This window comes from Branchiostoma belcheri, unplaced genomic scaffold, assembly GCF_001625305.1.
Source record: "Branchiostoma belcheri isolate BF01 breed outbred unplaced genomic scaffold, Haploidv18h27 scaffold111, whole genome shotgun sequence".
Lineage (NCBI taxonomy): Eukaryota > Metazoa > Chordata > Leptocardii > Amphioxiformes > Branchiostomatidae > Branchiostoma > Branchiostoma belcheri.
The window spans coordinates 1154531-1155315 of NW_017802503.1; positions in this window are offsets into that span (position 1 = coordinate 1154531).

The following is a 785-nucleotide window of genomic DNA, read 5'->3' on the forward strand; positions in this document are numbered from 1 at the left end:
GTCCCGGCCTGCGGCCGTCGGGCGATCCGACCCGCGGTCGGGCCGATACCTCGGGCGATACGGAATACCCCGTGTTGTATTCTATATGTATTGGACAAAAGTGCAATTTTAATTTTCATCTGATTGATACAAACACAGTATACAGTCAGCTTTGTCGTTTTCCGTGTTATATTTTCTATGTACAAGAGAATACACAAGACGACTTTTTTTCAGTTTTAAGTCTTCAATATGCCTCATCTTTACAAAAAATCTATTATCTAACATCAGCCCCGCCCCCCCCCACACACACAAACACATAATCACTTCAGAATATCTGAGTAAAAACATGTTAATTATCCGTACTAAAATCTAATTGGCGGATATGTTACATTACATTACACTACATCAAACTACGTTTTACCTAACCCATGTTGAAATTACATAATACGAAAGTATAAATGCGAAGCTGAGAAGTCACATCAACTTCATGATACAAAATGCCGGTCTGCTGGTGACCCTGTTACCATGGCTTCACAAAACTCCCCAATCTCTAGTAGTCCTAGTTACAGCTTGTATTACTAGTACAGTGTACAAATGTATACTGTAATTCCTGATTTTTTTCAGCGTACTGTTATGTTCACTGTTTTCACTGTCACTTCTGTACCGTGAACTCATCATTACAGTTAACAAATAATTCCTGGACTTTCTTTTTCCTGCACCTGTCACCACAGTGAATATGTAGTTCCGTGAACATCTCCATTTTTGTCAGACCGTGAACTTTTGCTACCGTGAACATAAAGTATACT